Here is a 25,259-nt window from a genome sequence, read left to right on the forward strand (position 1 = left end):
AAAGAGTTGCCCATCAGAGCACAGGTGCACACACACGCACGCTCCCTTGGGAACATCTGGGAAACACCAAAAGTTTGGGAAATGCTGAAAATTGTAATTGCTTCTTGAAAACTCATGGTGCACATTTAACACAGTAAAGACATTTTAAAGACCTGCAGTTGAGAAACCTGTTTAAGCCAGCAAATTCCACATATTTAAAAACCCAAGCGTTCAACAGCATTCTCCTAGAGGAACTGTTAACCATTATAAAAAAAAAATCACACTTTGGATAATGTTGGGGGGAAAAATATTTAATTAATGAGATCAGAAAGGAGCAGTCGGCATGGAGAGGTCCGATGGATGCCCACCCGCTTTCCTGGGATACTGCACGGTCAGCCATTCTGGAAAAACGATCCTGGAGACATTTTGACATTCTTTCTCCATGAATGTAGTGGAAACTGGTTCCCATCACTTCCTGTTGTTTCAGTTTGTCCATGACCTGATAAACAAATGCGGTCTATGCACACAATGGGATATTATTCAGCCGTTACATCAGGACAACGTACTGATACACGTGGAGAATTCTCGAAAACATGATGCCGAGTGAAAGCCAGACACACAAGGTCGCATGTTGTGTGACCCCACCAGTACGAAGTGACTCCAACAGGGAGATCCATAGAAACAGAAAGCTGATGAACAGGGGAATAATGGGTATGGGGTTTCCTTTGGGGTTGGTGAAACTAGATAGCGGTAACGGTCCTGCCACATTGTGACTCCTCTAAATGTCATTCACTTGTGCTCTTTAAAAGGATTAATTTTGTATTTTGTGAATTCACCTCAATCTTCTTTAAATCATGGGGAATAGAAAATGGTGAGGGAGGACGGAATGACAGGGCAGGAAAACCAGGAGTAAAGAGGGAGTGGAGGAGGGGGAGGAGAGAGAAGAGGGAGAGGTGGGCGAGGCTGAGGGGGACAGAGAAGATCAGGGGGCTGTCCCACTGTGGTCTGCAGGGCAGCATGGACAACTGATCCACGTTGGACAACTTGAGGAAAATATAGCCTAAAGAGAGGTTCAGAACACAAGACTGGCCGTTGAGAGAAGGTGGGAGAGAAGGTGGTTCCCTTGACTGAGAACACACAGCAGGGCAATGTGTTAATGACCGTAGCTTGGTGGCCCACACTTATGTCTTTGCTCTGGAGAGGGGGGCCGGTGGCCATGACACCAACAAAGCTGAACTTTCAGGGCCGTTTCTTGGTTGGGCCCTTCTGAAGCCCTGTTCCCCGTGTTGTGTTGTGACTTTGTGATCTGCTTAAAGTAAACCGCCAAATTGCATAACCTTCAGTTTCCCCACAACTTGGATCAACCCCTGTGAGCTAGCCTGGTAGAGCCTGTGTCTCTTCTGACATTGTCAAACTTCACCCTCATTAGTGCCTGCTAAAAGCCAGGTGCTTGCATATCACGGAAGGGCTAGACAAATGTGGTCCAATGGAGCTTTGTGCAGTGATGGAAGTGCCTGCTTCTGCGCTATCCAATATGGCACAGGCCAATATGGTGGCCACTGAGCACCGGAACTACGGCTAGTGTAATAATGACATTGAACTCTTCACTTTATTTAGTTTTAGTTCATTTTAACTTAAATAGGCACGTGGCTGGTAGCTACTATATAGGCAACTGCAGATCCAGGAAATCTTGGGTGAAAAGCTACCTTTAGCATCGTACAAGTCTATGTTCATATTAGTGTTACCTCTTGCCAGCTGTGTCCTTGAAGGCAGGTTGCTTAATCCGTGGGCCTTAGTTTCCTGACCTGTGAAAAGGAAGCAATGATAGGACCTACTTCCTAGAGCTTTTGTCAAGATGAAATGAGATATTGTATGTTGAGTGCACAGAACTGAGCGTCTAGTGAGTGCTTTGCTAAACATTGTTTGTGCCTTCTGATGTTGGCTTCATCCAGGCTTTACACTGGAATGCTTTGAAGAAATGACGTATGAGAGATGATGTAACTATGCTCAGGGTCATATAACCAACCAGAAGACAGGAAAGTGGGAATCTAGTCCCATGTGTTCCAAAGTCAAGGTCCATTGGTTTGCTGTCACACTGTGTTTCTTCCTCCTTGGACTCCTTGGTTGCCAAGTTCATTTCTACCAAGGGAATAAGACGGGGATTGAGGAACAGCTCTTGTTTTTCTCCATAAGCTGGTCCGTTCAGTATGAGCTGCTCTATTCTTTGTTGAGAAAAGATGTCTAGGAGCCGTTGAAATCCTAGGGAAAACTCGTGAGTGGTGAGTAGGCTTCTGTCTCCACAGTGGTCTTTGTTTCTTGCATAGGTTGGTTCCAGGTAGGTTCTGGGCTGGACTGGCAACCAAGACCCCGGTCTCTGCCATCTCAACCACCTGAAAGTTCTGACTGAGTCAAATCCTTCAGATACACTGCTCATTCAACCAATCTAGGCTTGTGTTTTGAGATATCGAACATCCCCTTTTGAATACTTTCTTCTTCATTCTGTACAAAGCTGTCTCCAAATCCTAGAGAACTAGGTCTGACATAGATACAGGCAAGACAGACCTCTTTTGTTCTAGCCGTGTTGCGAGGAACACATACATGCTGCTGTCCTCACCTCTGGGCTAAGAGTTGGGGCCTGGAATGAATCTCTTACTGAGATCTGAGAGGTGAATCAGCCCCTGCAAAACACTCTGTGTGTGCTGTTGAAAGCATCCGGATTATACTCTCAAGAAAAGCTGGTCTGGGGGCTAATGCTTCACTGCCCACCCTAAATATAGTGCCTGTCTTGTCACACTGGCTCTTTAACCGCCCTGACCATGTCATTCTTAAGAGAAACAGAGTGAGGTTTCATTAATGGGAGAGATCAGCGGTAGCTCGGTTATAAGTTATCACTGTAGATGCAGAGCAGCAGGGTTAGGTCCTCAAGTTGGAAATAAAAAAGACGAATGGGAAGAGACAGTGAAGTTAGTGCCTTCCCGCCTGGGTGCTTTGCCACCAGAGCGCGAGGGAAGAGGGGAAAGCCCTTTCAAAACACAGAGTGGCTACCAAAGGCAATTAATACCTTTTAATCTGAAAAAGATCCATCTGCCCTGGTAAGATTCACGTGCCTCCCTCCAACACCGTGGCCCCAGGATGGTCCTCTTTTGTTACCCATTGAGCTGGGGGCATCACACTGGCTAGCTCTGTAGCTGCCTGTAACTGTCAGCCTTTCCCAAAGGTCCTAGGGGCCCCAGCATGTCAAGAAGACAGAAAGGTATGGCAGCATTATAACCAGTCTATTCCCCGTGACTGTATTTGCTTATTCTGAAGTGCCCCTTCTCTTTCCCTCCTGCCCCACTCACTCACTCATTCACACACTCAATTCAGCAGATGGCTGTTCGGCTCCTACCACCTGTCCGATACTGTTCGGGACACTAAGCGATGACCCAGAGTTCCTGCTTTTGGGGAACTTATAGCAAGAGAGCAGGCAGGTGCTGCTACGTGCCCCTGAGTAAAATTAAAGAGGGCGAGGAGGATGGTAAAAGTGAGGAGTAAGCAATATTCTGTTTTATATGGGATCGTCCAGGCTGGCCTCTGTGAAGAGGAGACCGTTAAGGAGAGGCCTGATGAAAGAGAAGGATGTGAGCCATGCAGAAATCTGCACGGAAAGAGAGACACACGGGTGAGCAGCCAGCCAGACTGAGGACTGAGAGTGCTACAAAAGCCAGGGTCCTGCAGCCTGGGAAGGAGCTCAGGGAAACTCCTAGGGAAAGATTTTTAGCCTTTGCTGAGGTGACCTCGATTCTTTCCCCAGGGCCTGGAGCCATTTCAACAGCCCTGAGAGCAAGTGCAAAGGCCCTGGGGGCAGAAGTGAGCTCAGTATGTTTAAAGAAGATAGGAGGAGGAGGAAGGGGATCCTGCAAGGCCTTGCAGTCCTTCGTGTGGGCTTTGGCTTCTGAGTGAAATGGGAGACGTTGAAGGTTTTGAGCAGGGGCAGGATGCAATGTGCCACATCTGTCATCAGGGATTCTGGCAGGGGTGTGGCAGGTAGGCTGAAGGGGGGCCGCAGTGAACGCAGAAAACCAGGCAGCAGGCTACAGTCTCTGGTGGCAGGCAGGTGAGAGAGGGTGGAGGTTGGTGATAAGAGGGGGTGGGACATGAGATGTGTCTAGTAGAAAGAGACAAGAGCATTTGCTGCTGGATTAATTGCAGGATGTGAGAAAAAGAGGCCTGGAGAGGGACTAGGGGTCACAAGGAGGGACAGATTGCTGTTTACTGAGGTGGGGTGACGGAGAGGAACACACACCCAGAGGAAGCCCGTGCCATATGGAGATGCCGTTAGATACACGGGACGGTCACCCTCTGGGACTAAAACTTTCTGAATCGCAGCCAAGTAAACTCAAACCAAGGTTTTCTAAATCCGACGCATTTGGAGGAGCTAAATGGCCCTTCAGGATGGGCTGGGCTTCTGGAAGGATGTACAGGCCCCCACAGGGCGAGCCCACCCATGGCGGCCACAGGATCCATCATGGCTTAGGGCGTTAGGCATCTCAGTCCCAGGCACAGTAAGATACCTGGGAGGGGAAGGTGTGTCAGGGGACTGTCTTCTTGGAGGACCTATTTGTCAGCTTGGGCCACCATAACAAAATGCCGCAGACTGGCACTTAAACCACGGGAATTCATTCTCACCTTTCTGGAGGCCAGAATCGAGGTGTTGGGAGGGCTGGTGTCTCCCCAGGCCTCTCTCTTGCCTTGGAGACGGTTGTCTTCTCGCTGAGAACTTACACGGTCTCTTCTCTCTGTGTGAGCCATGGTGCAGAACTGAGGAAACTGAGGCACAGAGAGGTTATGTGGCTTATGCAAGACATGGTTAGTAATCTAGTAATCGGTGGAATCCTGTCCTGGCAAGCTGGGTATCAGGTCATCATACTTACGTGAAGTCCGTGTTTGAGAGCTCAGCCTCAGCAAAAGTGAAGCTTTATTGCAATAATAAATCTATCGAACAAATGCTTTATCCCTACTGCCTTAGATTTAGATTTTTTTTTTTTTTTTTGGAAATACAGCATCACCATTTTCAGTGTATCTTCCTCATCAACTATGAAGCCTTTGCACGTACGGCTTTACCAGCTTCGTGGAAAAGGCTTTCGGAGACCCACCCAATTCACACCCATAGAAATGCAGAATTCTGAAGCCTGTCCACACGTCTGCCGTGTGGACAGGCTTAGAAATAAATTAGAACTATACATAAGTGCCAAGCTTTCTGCTTGGCGAAGGTGTATTGACCATTCTTTCTTTCTGCATCCATTTATGTTTTATTGCCGACTTTTCTGTCTGTATTTTCGTCTACAGCTCTGTCTTTACTGATAGTGTTTGTTTTAGATTTGTGAGCTGTGAGAGGGGCTGAGGCAGCACGCTTTAGACGGACTCCTCTGTGTTGGCACAGCACGTTGTAAATAAAGACCCAATAATTCATTCAACAAACAGCTAGTGAGCGGTTACTGCGCGTGAAGCAGTGTGCAGGGCGTGTGGCTGATATTCAAAGGTGTGGCATCAGGGATTCCTGTTTCCCCAGAATCACATTATTAGTAATAACAGTGTTGGGGGACCAGTTTTATAGAGCCCTATCCTGCCTTATCTGCCAGGAACTGTCCTCTGTGTTTGACACGCATTCTCTTGATTACTCTGGGCTACTGAGCAGTGTTTCCCGAAGCGTGTTCCTCAGAACACTCTGTGGAAAAGTGTCGATGGATGCTGTATGTCAGGGGTCCGCAAGACCACCCCAGGTTTTGGTAGTTCTCTAAAAGAAGTTAAGGACTCAGCCTGTGGTTATTCTCAAGCAAAATCAGCATCAGAAAAAGGTGCCTGGGGCGGCATTTCAGAGGAAACCAGTTGTGAGCTGCAGGTGCCCAGAGGCGCCTTTGTATTTCCTGAAGGAGCCACCCAGGAGGTGCTAATTCCCCCAACACCGAGTTGTGCCAGCCTGGGGAAGCGCACTGGAGACTAAGCGCCCAGGTGTTTTATTGAGGACAGGTCACATAGGCATCCTCCGCCTGGCCTGTAGCAAGATTGCAGACTTCCAGAAGGAAAGCACGTATTCAGCATAAATTGTATAGTTTTGCACAAACAGGTTAGGCGCAGTGAGCCGCTCGTATCAGCTAGGGAGTGGTGAGAACCCTTCCCAAATCCAAGTTCCAGATGCCAGGCAAGGGCCAGCCTTGGAAGCAGGCCTTTGGAGGGACGGCTGAGTCAGACCCACTGTGTTAGCTCTTTTCTGCCTACCGTCAATGAAGCTGGCTTCTTTTCCTGTGGGTTCTAATAGCACAGCCTCACCTGACCAGGGGCAACCCCCACCGTCCCCCCCGCAGAGCATCACAGAAGACGTTTGCTTTGTAGGAAATGACCCCAGAAGTTTTGGTGGGAAGATGCTATCAGTTTCATTAAACTTAAAGGCAAACAGTGGAGAAAATCCATTGCAGGAGAAGACCGTTTTAGAATTTATGATTTATCTTTTACTTTACGCTGTGGCACCGACAGATAATTGTCAATATAAGTAACGTCTCAGACATGGCTCAGAGGTACTAAGAGAGAAAAGTGCTAAAGCTGGTCTGGCCTCCTTGGAATATAAAACCTGAGAAACCCATCCAGACTTAGAGTAGTTACTTGTGGTCTTTACAAACCTATCATCAAGGAGCCCTCTGTTAACTAAATAATCAGCCTTCTCACTTGAAATGTAAATTCAAATAGTTTCTCCATGCAGGGGACATTACCCAGGGCGAGATCTTGAGCTTTGAAATATAATTTAAATGTATTTTCAGCATATTAAAAAGCCTAATCAAATTCGTGTTTCTTGTATCACCAGGAAGTTTTTTTGTTTTTTTTTTTTTTTTTTGCCTCAGTCTGAATCAGCTGTTATTTATTGTTACAATCAAGATTTTAGAATAGGCTTTTATTTAGTCCAGCATTTGCACTGGAATTTATTCATTCTCCAGATGCATTAGCTTTGGAATCATTGATAAAACAGGAACCTGATTTGCACTGACGTTTTCCAAGAGGGAGCTTTAAAAATTCACTTGTGGGAAATTTTTATGTGAAATCTTGAAAAGGACACAGTATTTTTGTTAGTAAATTACTGTTTTCCCCATTCGAGCGGTAGATGATTGCTTTCTTCCTTGACTTCTTCCGTCTGCATTTGTAACCACATTCCTAATCTTACCCTCGTCAGTGGCCTCACTTTGATTTTCTGCTTTGCCAACTTCTGCCTTCCTTGAGATTCTTCTGGTTTTGAGACAACTGCCTCTAGTCTTCTCCAATGTTGTCGCCACAGGCTTAACACGGAATCTGATTGTTTCCTTGCTTAAGCTATCAGTGCTTCTTTGTTGACTTCAGAATAAGTGCAGATAGGACATAGCCTCTCCACTCTCTGCATCCTTCTTCAATTCTCCTTCCCCTTCTCCTCCAGTCCTTCCAGATACTGTTCCTGCTCCTGCCACGATGAACTGCTTGCCATTTCTTTGATGTCACATGCTGCCTCACGGCCTTTGCACATCCATCTTTAAGGGTTTGTTGGAATGCCTTCTGCATTCTGGTGATGCTTGGTGTGAACCAGGAGGGTTGTCTGATTTGATTCAGGGGAGGGGTGAAAATGGGTGTAGCAATGTTTGAGTCGGGTCTTACACTCTGGACAGGGGCATCTTAGGAATTTTAGAATCAGAGGTTGTTTGATCGATGCCATCCCAGAAAGGAGGGCAGAACCAGTTCACAGATCTGACTGTAGAGAAGGGAGATTGGGCTTCTGGCAGGTCGTTTCACTTAAGCCCACTTGTGGGTCGGGCCTGTGGATACATCTTCTGGACCAGATATAATTAACTCGGACACTTGGAGGGAATAAGCTTCCAGATGGGAATCTACGGCTGAGCTGCGGAGAGCCAGAAATGGTAAATAGCAGATTCGGCGGCAAGGGCCTGACTTTGTGTGTGCTTTGATATGCACATACCCCACTCTGGTGCTGTGTTTCAGTCACTCTCCGTTCTGTTACTTCTGTTACAATCGGGACATCTTGAGGATGAAGCCCATGCTGTCATCATGTTTATTAAAAAGAAAAAAAATGGACACAGTGTTTGGCATATTGCCTATAAAACATCCATTAAACCCGTACATTATTCATATTTGGACGTCTCTCCACCACCACCTTGTATTAAATCACCTTTAAATATTTGGCTTATTGTTTATTTTCCTCTGGGGTTACTTTTGGATTTTCCATGAAGCCCGGGAAAAAAAAAAAGTCATGAAGCCTGGGGGGAAAAAATATGAGAAGTTATCGTCTGTGTCATTTTTAACTATTTGGTTTATTCTGAATTTCATCTTTGATACAGGAATCGGCTCTCCCCCTTCATGGTGTCCACCCCATCCGTAATTCTAAACCCTTTCAGTAGACACACCAAACAAAGTGTTCATATCAAATCCAGAAATCAAGAGCCTAAATGTGCCCCCTGACTATTGGCTCGTGAGTCACGGCAAATAAAAACATGCTTCTAAAGGACAGATGAGTCTTGAAGAGAGCAGAGCTGCTCTTTAAATGTCACCTGTGCATGAGGATCCTTTGTTCTGCCGTTTCCACGGCTCCATTTCAGGAGTCCAGGGGACACTGGGCTGCTGGACAGGGTGGGGAGGCAAGATGAATCCGGAAGGGAGGGCTGATGATTTCTGGGGGGACCCCCCCCGGTCAGAGGGGTGCTGTGAGAACCCACTGGCGGTGTCCTGCTTACGGCTCCATGGCTCCCATCAGCAGGGACTAGGGCAAGGGGAGCTGCAAGGATGGGACAGAAAGAGGAGATGGGGAGAGGACAGGACGGTGTGCGTGTGTTTGCCGGTGGGTGAGAAGGAGAAAGAACAGGGGAGAAATCCAGATACCAAGCTCTGGAGCCGTATTCTTCAGGTTGGCTTTCTGCTGTGCTGGCATGTTCTCCTGCCTGTGCTCCTGGGACCTGATGGGAGACTTCCCCTCCATCCCTGACACCGAACCCCCAACAGAATGCACTGGGATATGCAGGTGTCACTGTGGCACACCCAAAATTACTTCCCAAAGTTAACCTCGAATGGAAGTAGACTCAAGTCTCCTCGGCAGGTTGGCAGATTAAGAGAATGGATACAATGTAGCAAACTCCTCTCTCTCAGGCTCTGTGATACCAGCTCTCCAGGTTCTCTTTATGCCTCTCGGGACTTTCCCCCCAAAACATTAATTTCTATCCCTGTAATCTTAAATGGAGACTTCCCTAAATTTCTTCCATTTCCTATTTTTTCTATTTCTGTCCCTTCCAATCTTAACCAAACCCGCAGTTTCACCACCCGGCCCTGTAGGCAGAGAGCTCCCTTGTCCCCCCGCCCCCGCCTTCCCCCACCACGTCCGCCCCCCGGGGATCTCTCCTAAAACCCAGTTCATCGACCGCCCACGTGTATTACCCTCAGATGAACTTTTGCACCTTCTCCTTGGCGTATCCCAGAATTGAACTCAACATGTATCTTCTGCCTTTACTTCCGGCAACGAATCTGCTAATGTCTTTAATCCTCTGAGTCCATAATCCCTCACCCCGTTTCTTTGTCCTCAAGGACAGACTTGGAAATTGTGGTCTCTCCATGACCCTTAAGAATAGTTTTGAGTGGGGGACAAATGCAATTTCCCATCCAGGTGCCTCCGGGATATCCCCCAAAGCTTTACTCGTAACACACCAAGAGTTCGGTGCTTAGACCTTGAGCTTAGCTTTCCTTGAGTGAGTGCCAGAGCTGGATTCTCTTTAGCAAGTTACGTGTTACACAGAGCCTGTTTTGGAGATCATCAAACAACAAAGGAGAGGATATTGTGTCCTTAACCTACCAGCTCTCCTCCTATTCCAAGTTTCCCGTTTATAGTTCCATGTCAGCTATGATAAGAATGTTTACACCACAGGAATAGGAAGGCTTGTTCAGAGAGCTGGTTGTGGAAGCATTTACCAGCATAGCACTGCCCCTGCTAAACTTAGAATGTCCTATACAGTTAGTAATGACACTAACTTTCTCTGCTGGAGGCACTCCATTAAAGCTTCACTGATTTATCTCCTGTAATCCTTGTCGCGACCTCCTAAGACAGGTGCCATCGATATAGCCAATTTACAGGTGAAGCAAATGGACACTCAGAGTAGTAAATCAAACAAACCCAAGGGAAAACCAAGACTCAACACCGCATGACCGAGAATGGCTCTTTCTGTCCCTAAATGATGTGTATCCTAAGACAATGGTGAACTGGGCTTGACAAATTTTGCCTTCTTGGAACAAGTGGAATTGGAAACTTGAAAATTAGTGTTAGAGATCACACACACACACACACACACACACACACGCGAGCGCACACACACACACACACACACACACACGCGAGCGCACACACACACACACAATTGGACCTGAAAACAATTCCAGTCTCCTGTTTGGATGAGAACTTCCCAATAAAAGATCCACATCTGTTAACATCGTAACTGCAGGTTCTTTCTGTAAATGCTTGGCTAACAATCCTCTAAAACAGCACTGTCATTGACCAACCAAGCAGTTGTTTCTTTGCAATAGGGACATGACAAGGAGGCAAGAGGGACCGATAACCCCGGTTATCTGAGACCATTAGTAGCAAGCCCTGTAGCCTATTGACTGTAGCCATGGGCTGTTAGAGGGTTACTAATTGTGAACTATCACTATGTTTAAGGTACAATGCTTTCAGTCTAAGTTAGCTTTTTCCTAAAGCTGAAGAAATATCAGGAGGTGAATTACCTGTCTCGGGGGTCCAAGCTGAGAGGCCAGGCCTCTGAGGTGAAGGTGGCCAGGCTGGGGGACAGAGACTCTGTCTGCCCACCGTGGAGCAGGAGAACTCTGTAGTACGGTCAGGGCACTGCTCAAGATTGCCTGGCTGGGACACAGAGCTGCGGCCACCTGGGGGAAAGTACACACACAGAAAGGCACCTTCCCTCACCCAGCTGAGCTTTTTAAACATTTAACGTGTAGACCCAGAGTGTGTCCCCTCTCTGTTCCCCAGGAAGACCCTCAGAGGCTAGGTGCACCCTGCATGGACATCTATCACAGGTGGGGGTGGAAGTTAAGCTCTGATAATATCCCAGTTTTTACAATTTCCCCCTTTCCATCCTATGCTCCTGTGCTAAGCAGGCGTATGAACCAGCCTCCCTTCCCCAAGTATATTTTTATTTTAGGATATGAGTGGCATTTTTACAATTTGAAGAGAAAGTTTTAACTTCTCTTGATGTGTTTGCCACATCTTTAGGCAAGTATTTATTAGCGTATTACGGTTAATATAATCATGGCCATAACTTCCTAATGAATGCAAATGGGGAAATAAGATTTTATTAAGCAAGGACGATCATCTTAAAACCATTATAAACTTGTGTTTATGGAAAACATTTTAGAAGCACACCTGTTTTTTAAAGCAAATCTCAGCATCCTTTCTTGTGCTAAAGACTGTTGGAGACTTAGGCTGAGCCAAATCAGGTATCACAAGCCATTGTGTGATGTAACTGAATGGTAGGCATTGGCAGCCCAGCCACAGGGGAATGTGAGCACGTTGACTGAGGCTCGGCCTGATTGCGGGTGGATGGGGGTGATTACCCCCCAGGGGACATTTGGCAGCCTCTGGAGACATTATTGATTGTCATGAATGACAAGGGGACTGCCAGTAGCTTCTAATGTATATGGACCCTGCTCAGCATCTCAGGTGCACAGGACAGCACCGCCCCCCTCCCATGCCCTGGGAAAGAATTACCTAGTCTCTAAAGTCTGTAGCACCGGGTGTAACAAGTTGTGAGTTAAAACAATGGGCTCAAGAGGCATATGGCATTGTCTTCCAATCATGTCTGACTTTGGACAGGTGGCCTCAACTGTTTGAACTTCTGAGTCCTGATTTTCAACGTGGGTCTGGTCATCAGAGCTTGCTCACAGGGAGCTGGGATCCTCAGCACAGCTCCCGGCCCAGAGGAGGCGCTCGGGAAAGAAGTGAAAATGGTAACTGTCACCATTGCCGTTGTCATCCTCCTCCTCAAAATAAAATCATGGTGGAAAAGTTTAAAACCAAGGTGAAATTCTGGTTTTAAAAGTTGCTTTTATTTTTAATCAAAAATTTCCAAGCTGGAATCTTTTTCTATCTCATGGTTCTTTATTTTATATATATATATATATATATATTTTTTTTTTTAATTTAAATTTTAGTTAACATACAGTACAGTATTGGTTTCAGGAGTAGAATTCAGTGGTTCATCACTTACATACAATACCCAGTGCTCATCGCAAGTGCCCTCCTTAGTAGCCATCACCCATCTAGCCCATCCCCCACCCACCTCCCTCCATCAACCTATACTTTGTTCTCTATCGTTACGAGTCTCTTGTGGTTTGTTTCCCTCTCTTCTCTTCCCCGCCGCTTCCATATGTTCATCTGTTTTGTTTCTCAAATTCCACATACAAGTGAAATCATATAGTAATTGTCTTTCTCTGATCGACTAATTTCGCTTAGCATAATACATTTTAGTTTCATCCACGTTGTTCGAATGGCAAGATTTCGGGGTTATTTTTGATGGATGAGTAATATTCCATTACACACACACACACACACACACACACACACACACACATCACATCTTCTTTATCCATTCTTCAGTTGATGGATATCTGGGCTGTCTCCATCGTTTGGCTATGATTGATACTGTTGCTATAAACATTGTTAAAATATCTATACTACACATAGCAGTCTACACACTTAATGGAATCCCTGTCAAAGTACCATCAGCGTTCTTCTCAGAGGTAGATCAAACAATTCTAAAATATGTATGGAACCACTAAAGACCCCAACTAGCCAAAGCAATCCTGAAAACCAAAAACTAACCTGGAGGCATCGCAATTCCGGATTTCAAGCTATCTTACAAAGCTGTGTGACAGTATGTTGCTGGCACAAAAACAGACATATAGATCAGTGGAACAGAATAGAAAGCCCCCAAAATGGACTCACAACTCTGTGGTCAACTCGTCTTTGGCAAAGCAAGAAAGAGCATCCAATAGAAAAAAACAAGACAATCTCTTCAACAAATGGTGCTGAGAAAACTGGACAGCCACATGCAGGAGAATGAACCTGGACCACTTTGTCACACCAGACACAAGAACACATTCCAACTGGAAGAAAGACTTGCCTGTGAGACAGGAAACCCCCAAAACCCTAGAGGAGACACAGGCAGCAACCTCTTGGATATCTCGTGATTCTTTAAAAGGCTTCCATGTGCCTGTGGTTTGGAGGAGGGACTTGCTGTCCGCTGCCTGGGCATCTAGCAGCAGCTACACCTGAGACAGCCCATTCTTCTGGATTCTGCAAATGAAAGCTCACAGCGTCACATGACTCTGTCCCTAAAAGGCTGCCTTGTCCACCTGCACTTCTCACCAATTGTGATCAAAGCAAGAGACAGCTTGTGGGGGCATGCTGAGAGACCCATGCACACCGTAAATGCCTACACGGTGCGTCGCTTTGTTGGTTCGTCGTAAAGCAGGTGGGGGAATGAGAAGCAGAGCTGACTTGATGACCTCAGGGAGCGGTCGACCTGAGGGCTCCCTAGGCCTTCAGGGGCCTCACAAGCCACATTGCATTTTCAGATGCCATTTTGCCATCGTCTGACAGAGGAGGCTGCTGCTATGCTCCAAATACCCTTAATTAAGATCCCAGGACATGCCTAGAACGGGAACTGGCACACAGTAGGTGCTCTCAGCATTAGCCGTTGCTATTCCTGTTATTTCCACACAGACATGCCATTATGTGCACACAGCTGTCCATGCACGTGTGCAGGTACGTCTGTGTAAGAGATTCACATATTTGGAAAACGAGGGGCACTGTGCACTCTGCTCTGTGTGCTCACACACAGGCATGCATGGTACACACATAATAGAATGTAACGCTCCCAAACCTTTCTGGTATTAACAACCTGCTCAGAATCAATCCGTGGATGGAGCCAGCCCCGTGAGGCCACCAGAAGGAGTGGCCTTGGGACTGGTAAGAGTTTCTGCCACAAGGAGGGGTCCCTCAGTGTTGCCTTGACTGGACGGAGGCAGGAGAGTTAGAACTCTGAAGCATGGCAGTGAGCTGATCACCTCTGCTGCTCCATTATTAGTCACGTCACCTTGCGCAGGCTACATTACTTCTTCGAGCCTTGGCCTCCCCAGCTGGTGGATGGGGGCTGCAGCCAGGTGGCTGAGCTGCTCCGTGATGCGTGAGAAACCATGTAGCTCACTGCCTGGACCCGGTCCTCTTGCTACTTGGCACAGAATGGGGGGCTTATGGTGCTGGGGTCTTCTTGGAAGACTCGTGATCTAAGGGTCAGGAATCCTTTTGATGACGTGCCTTGTGCTCTCCCTCACCATCACCACCACGAGCCACTGGCAGCACTTACTGACCACAGTTCCCCCTTTTCCTTTGGCTGACAAGACACGCAAGGTCAGAGTGGTGGTCCAGGCAGAGTAACATCCGAGGACGGCACGCAATGCCAATCTTCTCCCCTTTCTCTGATCCTTCTTTGTGGCGACTTACAATTCCACGTTACTGTGCTTAGTGGCGCAAGCTTCTTTGAATCCAGTGTGGATTGATACAGGGTATAAATACATTTTTAAAAAACCCAGACCTTGAATCTGTTCAATAATTCTCCAGGAGTTTGCTTGGTTTCTTTGTGTTTCTTCCGATTTGAGACCGATAATAAAAGTGACTCACCCAGCTTCTCTTATTGGCTGACTGTAGCTATAAAGATAACTGATTCCTATACCAAGTCTAATAGGATCAATTAAATTCCTTGTAAAAATGTCCCTACTAGGGGAAAATGCTGGGTGAGATGCTAGAATTCATCTGTCTGAAAGCAAGAGGCCAGCTCTTTCTTGTTTTTCTTTTTTTTTTTCCAGCTGATCGACATGTTTCTCATGCTTTTCATAGCCTCTTTGCCCAAGGTGTCCGTGACAGATGGCTCATGAAGCAGCAGGAATGCACAAAATCTCTTGCTATTATTTTTAATAAAAAAAATACTGACTGTAGATGAAATTGACTAATGAAAAGATTGAGGATTCAGTCCTCGAAACTAATGTGTACCGAGTCCGGGCACATTGCGACTTGCTCAACGTGGTCTGTGAGGCCATGGCAGAGGGCTTGGCCATTAAAAAGAGAAGTGGAAAGCTCCCCCAGATGGCCGGGCCTCCACCCTCTTCCCCAGCTTGAAGCTAGGGTTGGTTGCAAGGTGGGTATTTGTATTTGCATTAGAAAATTGGGAATGCATACAGAAAATGGCTTTCCCACAGATAAAGACAATTAAGGCTTTTAAATGTTGGAAAATGTCTTCGCGAGCATATTCAGTGGTTTGGCATTTCCTCCACATGAGAAAGTCCCTGCCATCACGTTCAGCCAAAAATGGCTCGCCTGTCCTGCAGACTTGATTACCGCCCTGCTTTAGCTTGGCTCCTTCTGCAGGGCTGTGCTGGGCCAGATGGCAATGACTTATTTAACCCTTGAAAACCACCTTTCTTGGTGTCTAGTCTCATTGCTTTCCTGGTTCAACAGCAGGATGAGTATGAAAATCCGGGACAACTTTGGTTGTGATATTTTCAGTATTTGTAATAAAGGGGCACTAGGGGGTCAGCTGGACTGGGTTCAGCGGCCAGCTCTGCTTCTGCCTGGTTGAGCAAGCCACATAGCCCTTTCCGTCTCCTTGTCCGTAAAATGGGATTGGCTCCTAATTCGTATGGCTGTTCTGAAGATCACCTGAGACGGTGCCAGTAAAATAGCTCACGATGTGCTAGGCACACAGCAGACATCGGAAATGGGAAGCTGGTGGCCCGATTGTGGTTAAACCTGGAAGGATTTCATATATACCCACCCCCCTATGGCTGTTAAAGATTAAACAGGTGTATATAAATTAGCTTAGCATAAGTGACTTTTTAGAAGACCATAAGTACATATTTATGAGGAATTGATTCTTTGAGGTCATCAGGGCCCACGGATGCTCTCATTTTAAGTATTGCCTACTCAGAGAACTTCAAGGCCATAAGGACATTAGGGATATCTTTCAAAACAGTAAAAAATATATATATTTATAGCAGGGCACTTGGGTAGCTCAGTTGGTTAAGAGTTCGACTCTTGATTTCGGCTCAGGTCATGGTCTCATGGTTTGTGGATTCAAGCCCCGTGTTGAGCTCTGTGCTGAGCATGGAGCCTGCTTGGGATTCTCTCTCTCTCTCTCTCTCTCTCTCTCTCTCTGCTCCTCCCCCCTCCAAAAGAAAATAAACTTAAAAAAAAAACTTTATAGCAATTACAATGAAGGGGCCGCGGTCGCAGTCATCAGGGAGTTCTGAGTCCCTGCTAAGCCCGCCAGAGACCTGCAGCCTGGCCCCACCCTTGGAATCTATGATGGGTTCCGATGTAGGCCATGCTGCACGACTTTCCCTTTCTCCTATGAGCATTTACCGCTCGCCTGTCAAATACGTCTCAGGGGCTGGATGCTATGTGTTGTGGGGACCGTAGGCAAAGGTGGTTGACCCCGGGGCTTGCTGTGTAGCACAAAGGCAAACACTGAACAACTAATAAAGTGATGACTGCTTTCGAAGGAACGCAAATGTGGGGGTGGAGGAGAACTCCCCTGCAGAAGCGGTGTCCAGCCTTTCCTACTGGAAGGTGAGCAGGAGTTCTCCAAACAGAGAAAGTAGCCTTTCGTGGACAAAGGAGCAGAATGTGCAAAGGTTAAGAGGGAAAGCCGTGGTTTGTTTGACACATGCAAGGAAGCCCCACCTGGCTGCTGCTTAGGAAGGATTTGTCTGCATTTTCTTGTTTGCTAAAAGTGAAATGACACAGTATGAAATGTAAGGAGCGTTCAAGACGACCCCAAAGGCCAAAGTTCAGGGATGTCAGCCTCTTTCTAGCCCCTTCAGCTTTTGTCTCCATTCTTTGTCCCAATCCTCCCCTCTTCTCTGTGTTGGGTCCATGACCTGAGAAGTTTATGAAAGAAATCAGGGGAAGGTGCTTCCGTGAATCTTTTAGGAAGAGGAACCCAGTAGGACCACACACCAGCAACGATGGCCATTTGAAAGATTAATTTTTGCCTACTCTTGATTAAATGTATGAGGTGATAGATTAAACCAGGCCTTTATACCCAAGTACAAATCCATGGTTGTTTTGAGGCTATTTTTTATTTAGACAGTGAATTGTACTAACAATGCTCCTTAAGATGAGCGAAAGCATTGACTGGCCAAAAAGCATAGCTTTACAGCATTATAGCTAGAGTCTGACTGTAAAGAAACCATTTTCACTGCCAACATTTTCAGCTCAAGAGCCAAAAAAAAGGTGTGTCTCATTTGAAATTGCAGCCCCCTATTGAAAAAGCCTACTTTAGCCATCCTGGTTCCTGATTATTAAGATGAAACGTCTTAAAAAAATTAGACCCCACCTTATCTAGCCAGCTTTAGTGGGTGCACGAGGGGAGAAAAATGCCCGTGGAGCCTGAGCGGTGAAAATAGTGTTCCTGCTGATCAAGACGAGAGAAGGGCCATCTGAGAAGCCTTCGGGGCTCAGCGTTCCATCTGAGGTAGGACTTTCAGGAGCTGTGTGTGCACTGGGGACCGCTGGTATGTCTCCAGTGTGACCAGCACGTCGGAGCTGGGGACAGTTAACAGAACCAGGGTGGCAAACCCATTAATGCAAGCAGAGAATCTGCCATTCAGAGACATTAATTTAACATGACACCAACCGGGGTGTTTGTATGTGCTCATTGTGGTGTCAGACATTCTGTTCTAATTGAGTTAATTAAAAGTTAATGGCATAGAGCCCATCACGATGCTATAAATGACAGGCATGTGACCGGTCCTCGTACCCTCTCGTTTGGATAAATCTTTCAGTCGCCGTCAAACTCTACTTCTAAGAGATTCATTCCACATCACTGCCTCTCCTTCTCCCTTTGAAGAGGGTGAGTGCTGTTCCATTTGATATATAAACAAAGGGAGCTGGAAAAGATAAAAGGAGGCTCGTGTGCAATGTCACAGATATCACCCATGATTGCCAGCCGTGTACTTAGCGTCTTGGTGGGAAGGGGGGGTGGGCGGGGGATGTGTGTCCTCCGAGGGTGGCTGTGCTCGGATCCAGAGACGCAGATGCCTGCTGGAGGCGGCGTGCGGGTGACGGGGTGGATGGGACAGTGGTGAAGAGGACAAGGTTTGAATCGAGGTGGTGGCAGTGCCGCTTAGCCTCGCTAAGCTTGTCTTCTCCTCTGCGCAATGGGATAATGAGAGGATCCAGCCCCCAAGTCACCGGCTGCTTCTCCCAGCGAAAGGGGAGAATCACTGTAAGTCACAGGCAGAGTGATGGGTGCAGAATGAGCCTGGAGGACAAGGGCTTGGAGATGCGGAGTGGAGAGGGGGTCGTCTGTGCACAGGAAAACAAAATCCTCAGGCCCTTTGAACCGTGCCTTCTGCCCTTGTGTGGACAGCCAGCGGAGGTCTGTGTATTACTTTTGATCCAACTTAGGTGTTTCATCACGTTAGGTTCCAGATGCCTCTAAAAAAAGATGGATGTGCAATGTATCATTACACTCACAGGCAAGGTAGAGAAGCATTTGAAAATCATTCACAGAAGACAAAGCAAAGTCCATTACAGAGGGTCTCAGTCTTGAATCCTGACTAAGGAGACTCACTGTGGTTGAGTTTCAAACTTAACCCCAGGCGTCCAGTACTGAGGACAAGAAACCCAAACGCTTACTTAGCTCTTGTTCCTCATGAACCGCGAACCAGAGCACGTCTGCCAAGGACAGAGGCAAACTTTGGGGCCTTATTTCTGAGAAGAATCTGCGATGGGTCATTGTGAAATTCAGCGAATGTAGTTCTTGAATAATTTAACAATTAAAAGATGAGGAAATAAAACAATTCCTCTAATATTCTTTCTCGGAACAGCTCTTGGTGAAGGTCAAAGATGATGACCTTCAACCTTTTCTGATAGAGCCCCACAGTAAAGAAATAGGTTTTACATCACAACCCAGCACCCTCCACACACACACACACACACACACACACACACACACACCACAAAACAACATTTCACAAATAATACTATCTTTATGATAGGTGGTATTCACTTTCTAGTTTCTGTTCTACTCCTTCTTGTTATTGAAAATGATGGCCATGACCTATAAATTGATTTCATGATCTGAAAATGAATTGTGACACTCAGTTTTAAAAACACTGAGCCAAGGTGTGAGCTAAGAACATATTTCTATGGAAGTGCTTACACAGAGGGATGGGCTGAGCGGGGCTAGGTGTCTGGGGTGTGGGGAAGAACTAAAGTCTTTATTAATATCTATTCTATTTCTCATCTTTCTCTGTCTCCTCTCCCACAAGGTGGGTTGTGCATGGCCCAGCATCCCATCAAGGGGAGCCCTCTTAGGCAGTGCTTTTGCAGATGAACGTGCATTTGAATTATCTGGGTAGCCCTGGGATTCTGTGCCACCTGTCAGCTCCAGGTAATTTCCTTGCTGCCGGTCCTGGGCCACAGTTCAGAAAGGGAGGGGAAGAGAAGATGGAAAGATGGAGCCTTATGTTTCTAAACAGCCACTGACAGACCCATCCACTGTCATCCCTTTTCTCTGTCAAGGTCATCTTGTCTCGCCATGGACTTTTAGGGACTGCTTATTTTTGCCTTTGCCAAAAATTGTTTAAAACCACTGGGATGAAGTTAAAAAAATGTATTCGAGAAGCTCCTAGAACTGACAGTAAAACTGATGAAGCAGATCCTTAGGCAATGGAGTGGGAGAACTCTGGGCTGTGGGAGAAGGAACCAGTGGTTTGCTTGTCAGGTGGGGCCATTGGAATTAACCAACACCAAGGGCCCGTGGGTCCTTGCAGTGGACGCTCAGATTCCAGTGAGAGGGTCCAAATGGCCAAGACTGGGTGACAGAGTGGTAGGGTCCCCTCCCTAAGGAAAGAAAGAAAAAAAAAAACCTCAAGGCAATCTGGTTATAGGTATGTGACAACATCCCTCATAACCTTGTAACGTGAGACCACTTAATCAGACTACATGTTTATGTGTTGCCATATATGTGAGACAAAGAAGTAAAAATATATATAAAAAATTATGCCACGTGGCGTTCGGGGCTCAGTTAGTTCTTCCAGTCGTGGAAGAAGCCAACAGAGTCGTGCCGGCACGAATAAAGTGGCTTCCTGGAAGGAAAAGCCTCAGTGTCACGACTCTCTGTGTGAGAATCCTGCTGTGACAGGTTTACTCCTTCACCTGGGGACGACAGACTGATGGACCCACAAGGCCATTACGATAGGGCATTTACGATTCACTCACCATCTGAGGGAGTGTGTGTGCCAGGCAGGCAGACACAGTGATGAAAGGCCAGGTTGTTGACCACCTAGACAGCACTGGGAGGGAAAGAAATACTCTGCTGAGTCTACACTCTGTGCCAAGCACATGACAGATCTGTGCCCTTCATCCACACAGTAAGCCAGTGGGGTTCTCAACCGGGGCTGATTTTGCCCTCCAGGGGACAGATTCCCCGTCTGGTCACATCTTTAGCTGTCGCAACTGGCTTAGGGGTGCTGCTGGCATGTGGGAGGGAGAGGCCAGAGATCCTGCTCAACATTCTCCCATGCAGAGGACAGTCCCCACACAGAGAGGCTATCCAGTCCCAAACGTCTCTAGTGCTAAAGTCGAGAAAGTCTGCAGTACCCCTGGAAGGTGGTGGTTTTCTCGTTTATGGTGTTTGCCAGTTTATGCATGGCAGAAAGCTAGGTAGCAGTCCTAAGGTTGGGACACTGACGAATGGCAGAGCCGGAACTTGGACCCAGATCCGTGCGGTTCCAGAACCTGCTGCCTCCTTTGCCACACCTTTGAAAAACAGCCTCTTGCAGGCGCCTGGCGAGAAAAGGTAGGAGGGGGGAGACGGCTCTAACAGGAATCTTATAACCCTCATAACAAATGTGCAAGCTCCCCCTTTGCTAATCAGATTTGTTCTGTTCTATTCTGGAGTCATCCTGACCTATCAGGTTTTAATTTAACGGTAACAGGTGGAAAGGCTCCGTGGCTGAAGTTACCTGGTACAGCTTTCGTCACGCTGGCACCGTGAGAAGTTACCAAGTGACTAATAGCCATGGAGTTTCCTGAAACGTCCAGGTGGAAGACCACCACCGGCTCGTTCAGTTTTAATATTCAGTCATGTAAATTGAATATAACGGGATAACAGTAGGCACCCCTGGAGACCTGGGCGGGAGGCTAAGCCTCCCGCGACCTCCTCTGATTGTGATTTCCCCGGACCACATGGTAATAGGCCTACCCTCTCTCTGATTCACCTGCAGCCAAGAGAGTGTGACGTCCGCACAGCTGTGCTATAACCGGGTGTGCCGGAGACTCTGAGAGCTGGAGGAACCTTTTCCCCGGGCGCACTCTCCTGAAACGCTTGTCAATAAAAGTAGACTTGGTGAAGGCCTTTGGTTTGAAAAGAGGAAATTTCGCTTTCTTTCAAATGCCATATGGTCCAGGTGAAGAAGCTAGAGTTTTCCTCGTCCTACCGTGAGCCACTGGGAAACGTGAACATGTTTTGCACGTTGAGAGACCTGGATTTTGTTGGTGCCCCTGGAGAATGTTCCCTGCGGTGCCCCATCTTTACCTCGGGAAGAGCTGTCCGAATTAAAATAGAAATCTGAGGCAGGAAGAAAGTATAAATAAAGACAAAAAAAAATTCCGTAACTTTCAAGTGGAAAGATTTCCTAAAAAATTCACGAGATGGGCTAGAGTAAGCAGACTTGGAATAACTCAAAACAAAAAATATCAACAGCTTTTCTTTTGCAGATGTTTCTAAAATATTTGGGATAGCTTTTGATGATCTGTGTTTTCTATTTTGAAAGCCTTCTCCCATCGTGTTTTATGTTGCCTGCGTGGACTACGCAATTGAGGAAGATTCTTTTCCTAATGAACAGTCTAAATTCATTAGGCCTAAGTGTAATTATATTTTGAAATAACCAGCTAAAGTGATACCGCGTTGTTTGTCCTAAGAATGACTAAGTGACTAGTAAGAAATACGGGTACACTCTTTTGAAGTTGAGCTTGGCATACCGTTTGGTATGCGATGGCATTTTATTTTTTTAAGGGGTGCCTGGGTGGCTCAGTCAGTTGAGCGACTGACTTCGGCTCAGGTCACGATCTCAATGTTTGTGGGTTTGAGCCCCCCGTCAGGGTCTGTGCTGTCCGCATGGAGCCTGGAGCCTGCTTCAGATTCTGTCTCTCTCTCTCTCTTTCTGTCTCTGTCTCTGTCTCTCTCTCTCTCTCTCTCTCTCTCTCAAAACTAAATACATGTTAAAAAAATTTTAAGATTTTATTTTTTTAAGTAGTCTCTATATCTAACATGGGGCTCGAACTCACAACCCAAAGATGGAAAGTCACACACTCTACCAACTGAGCCAGCCAGGCACCCCACATTTTGTTTAATAAATGAATACAGTATCAGAAATACATATAAGTAACTAAGGAGGGAGAAGATAGACGGGCTGAGTATGATTATCCCAGAAAAAAGGAGCCATGTCTCTGAAAGAGACATAGCATTCCTTTCTATGAATTCAATGATACAGGTTTTCCATAAGGTCTCATGTAGGAAATAACTACAGAAATCAATATTCCAGGGGTATCTGGGTGGCTGAGTCGGTTATATAAAAAACCTGACTCTGGATTTTGGCTCAGGTCACAATCTCACAGCTTGTGGGATCGACCCTCACGTCAGGCTCTGCACTGATAGTGTGGAGCTTGTTTGGGATTCTCTCTCCCTCTCTCTCTGCCCCTCCCCCACTCATGTTCAGGCTCTCTCCCTCTCTCTCTCTCTCTCTCTCAAAATAAATAAGTAAGCATTTAAAAACAAAGTCAACTATTCCAACTTTTTGCACACAACATCCTCTTGCTTGAGGTGGTCGTCCAGTTTTTTTCTTCAGCATTTGGAGCATTTCCAGTGATCAGTGAGTATGTAACGGTAACCTTTCATTTTGGGATTAGGGTATCGAGAAACAGCATTGCACTGAGCTCAGATCTGCCTTTTGGAAAATAATCATTCCCTCCTCGTTCTTCCTACTCGAGAAACACAGAGATCTACGAGCCATTCCACATGACAGATCCCAGATATTTGAGGACAGATTCTTTGGCCCACTCTTCATGGGAAGGGTCCTCCCTCCTTCCTAGCCACCCTTCACTGGATGGTATGATATGGAAAAATAGCCCCTTAAAACGTGATGTTCAGGATATGAGTTGGCCATAGCATAGGATATTATTAAAATTGAGTGTATCAATTAATGGCAAGCACATAGTCTTTGACAGTCATGTCGGTGTATTCATCCCTGTGTCCCCAGGCAGTCCCTTTCTAGAAGCTGGCTCCTGGGGAGAGGTCTCCCCTCTGACCACTCCTGGAAGCACCTAAAAGAATAGAAAGGCAGACTCTGCCCTTTACCAAGCCTCTTAAGTCAAGGCAAGAAGCCCAAAAAAGAGCTTGTACAGCAGGTACTAAGCCAGTAACTCCCATGTGGAAACTGGCTGCTTTCACCTCATTCGTAGTAGCTAGTGAGGCCACTCTCTCCTGGGAGCCTCTCTTTTGCCCCCTCTAAGTGCTTACCGGTGGAGCCTGCTCTTCACCCGCCACCCTGGTCTCGAGGGCAGTGTCCCCTCACGATCTTCTGTGACACACAGGTACCTCTGTCCCTCGCTGAGCCTCCGGCCGTTTTCGCTTCTCTAGCCCTGCTCTGATTACGGCTGCCAGCAGTCGTGATCGCTCTGCCACCTTGTCTGCTCACCTGTCTCCATCCCAGGATTTCCAGCCTCACTTTCCTCCTCGGCATCAGGGATTTTGTGGGGGGGGGGGAGAGCTGTCGAACCCCAAAAGGGCAGCGAGGACCTGCATTCTTTGTCGAAACAATTAGAATGTTGGAAGCCAGGTACCAGGTAACCCCAGCCCACCCGTTGTAAACAATGAGGGAAAGGTATCATCTCAGGAAACAGAGTGTGAAGCTCCTGGGATGGTTAATGCAATACCTCACCAGCACCGAAGAGAGGTTCTTCCCTCCTTTCTGCCTTGCTGTTCTCAGCAGGCAGGATGTTCCTCAGGCTAACTCTCTCCCAGGGTGCAGGACAGCTGGACGATGTCACAGGCAGGCATGTCCGCTTCAGGTGAAGGAAGAAACCATCTCTTCCTTTATGTGTGTCCTTGGTCACACTCTCCCAGATGCCCCCATCCCCAGCACATGCGCCCTCACACCTCATTGGCCAGACTGAGGGAAATGCCCACCCTAAGCCCATCACTAGCAAGGGAGATGCCATGACCACGGATGGCAGATTGTTAGAACCTGTCCCTGAGTTTGGATGGGAACATCTTCCCTGGCCATGTGACCTTGTGGAAAATGGTAGATACCCACATGTAACTGCAAGGAAGGACTTCAGATAAGTTGTAAGAGCATGCCTGGTTTGTGTTTCCTCAACTTCCTTCCTTCCTTCATTACTGTGTTTGCTCCGACATTCAACGGGCCATCAGCTTGGCTTCTGTTCTAGGCATCATGCTGGGCACCAAAACAATCATAATCAAGACATGGCCCCTGTCCATGAGAAGGAGGCAGGACAAAGTCTTTGGAAGGGAGCGCCTCTCATCATTAATCCCACCTCAGTTCACCACAGCCGTGGGACCTTGACCACGTTGCTTCACCTCTCCGAGCCGTGGCTGCCTCACCTATAGAACGATAAGCAATCACATCCCCTGCCAAGGGCTTTGGTGAGGATTATGGTTTGTAGATAGGTAGGTGGAGATGGCCCCACGTACACACCCACACAGAGACAGGAACAGTGTAAACTGTTGATAATAGTATTTTCTATAATAATAATTATAAATATTAAAAGTAACTGCATTGAGAGGCACCTGGGTGGTGGCTCAATCACTTAAGTTTCTGACTCTCGATTTCATCTCAGGTCATGATCTCATGGTTTGTGAGACTGAGCCCCACATCGGGCTCTATGCTGACAGGGCAGAACCTTCCTGGGATTCTCTCTCTCCCTGTCTCTCTATGCCCCTCCCCTACTCATGTCCTCTCTCTCTCTCTCTCTCTCTCTCTCTCTCCCTCTCTCTCTCTTGTTCTCCCTCTCAAAATAAATGAAAACATAAAGCACTTAAAAAAATTAAAATAACTGCATTGAAATTTGACTTTAGTAGAGTGATGTTGAGGTGTACATGAGCATACGTGTGTGTGCTCATACACGT

General features: G+C 46.9%; 1 protein-coding gene and 1 long non-coding RNA gene across 11 annotated transcripts in view; one reads left to right on the plus strand and one right to left on the minus strand.

Moving 5' to 3' along the window:
• The window catches only part of CDH13 (cadherin 13), a 1,030,961-nt gene that overhangs the window by 553,512 nt on the left and 452,190 nt on the right, over positions 1 to 25,259 (plus strand). The window lies entirely within an intron of this gene.
• Positions 17,169 to 23,914, minus strand: LOC122208555. Of its 5 annotated transcripts, XR_006197277.1 has the most exons (5): positions 21,331 to 21,431; positions 20,711 to 20,896; positions 20,330 to 20,393; positions 19,748 to 19,951; positions 17,169 to 18,541 (listed from the first exon to the last, which is right to left on the minus strand). It is a non-coding gene; the product is annotated as an uncharacterized LOC122208555 (long non-coding RNA). The 5 variants fall into 5 exon arrangements; XR_006197280.1 differs by lacking the exons at positions 20,711 to 20,896; positions 21,331 to 21,431 and adding an exon at positions 23,809 to 23,914; XR_006197276.1 differs by lacking the exons at positions 20,711 to 20,896; positions 21,331 to 21,431 and adding an exon at positions 23,631 to 23,914.

The sequence above is a fragment of the Panthera leo genome, chromosome E2 (assembly GCF_018350215.1).
Source record: "Panthera leo isolate Ple1 chromosome E2, P.leo_Ple1_pat1.1, whole genome shotgun sequence".
Taxonomy (NCBI): Eukaryota; Metazoa; Chordata; class Mammalia; order Carnivora; family Felidae; genus Panthera; species Panthera leo.